The sequence below is a fragment of the Amphiura filiformis genome, chromosome 8, assembly GCF_039555335.1.
Source record: "Amphiura filiformis chromosome 8, Afil_fr2py, whole genome shotgun sequence".
In the NCBI taxonomy this organism is placed as follows: Eukaryota; Metazoa; Echinodermata; class Ophiuroidea; order Amphilepidida; family Amphiuridae; genus Amphiura; species Amphiura filiformis.
In genome coordinates, this window is record NC_092635.1 from 34,534,577 (window position 1) to 34,535,654 (window position 1,078).

General features: G+C 34.0%; 1 non-coding gene across 1 annotated transcript; it reads left to right on the forward strand.

Moving 5' to 3' along the window:
• Positions 1–697: 697 nt before the first annotated feature.
• On the forward strand, positions 698–779 carry Trnas-gcu (transfer RNA serine (anticodon GCU)). The gene has a single exon. It is a non-coding gene; the product is annotated as a tRNA-Ser (tRNA).
• Positions 780–1,078: the final 299 nt, after the last annotated feature.

Below are 1,078 nucleotides of genomic sequence, written 5' to 3' on the forward strand. Positions count from 1 at the left end.
GGAGTCAAATGTTATTGTGTTCACTTCTGGTTAGAGACGAAACACCTTCATATTGCCTCTTCTGGAACAAACAATATCATATAGTATAGTGACGCCACTTACGCACATGCATTGACAGTGCCTTACGGGTTGGTCACAAAATTTGTATGTTTATCTCTTAGGTCAAAGGTCACCGCACTTCTAGTTTTGTATTGTATCTTTAAAAGTAATGATAATAAGTACATAAAAAAATACATTTTCAGACAGGAAATTTTGAATCTTACGTGGAGCGTTGATAGTCTACTTGATGCGTAAACCAACAACAGTGTTTTTGAAAAATACTTTGACAAAAATAGAAAATAATGAATAAATTAGTTTCGTTGCCTTTGCTTTATGTTTGTTAAATAAATGTGTCCCAATGCTCATATCATGTCGGAGATGTAACAGTCTGCTATTTGGAGAAGTCACAAGAGCGTGAGATTGCAAATAAAAAGGAAATAAGTACGACACGAGCTTGTAGCATCAACAACAGCTGTTTTGATTTGAATATGTTGAAAGTTGATAGTTTAATGTGTTGCGTTCGATATAACGCAAAGTGCATAGAAATTACATTATTTAGTAGCATATGTTAGTATCATTAATTATCATTATCATAGTACCGATTATGAGCTAATTTTGCAACATATGAAGTAACTATTCAAATCTGCGAATGTGTACCGACGAGGTGGCCGAGTGGTTAAGGCGATGGACTGCTAATCCATTGTGCTCTGCACGCGTGGGTTCGAATCCCATCCTCGTCGCATTTACATTTTTGAATCCCATACTTGTCGATTCTGTTTTTCTTTGAATAAGTGATCAGTGTGGGTCTGAATCCCATCTTCGATATATTTTTCTTGTTTTTAAAGTAGACCTACATGTATAATGAACAATTAATTAATCATACTTCAATAAATTTGATAATATCATAACAATGTTCAGAAATTAAGATATTTTACCCCCCACAATACTGAAATTAAATCCGCCATTTTAGGCAAATTTACTACTTTTGAGCACCATAATGTTGACTCATTGGAAGCATATTTTCTATCACAAATTACTC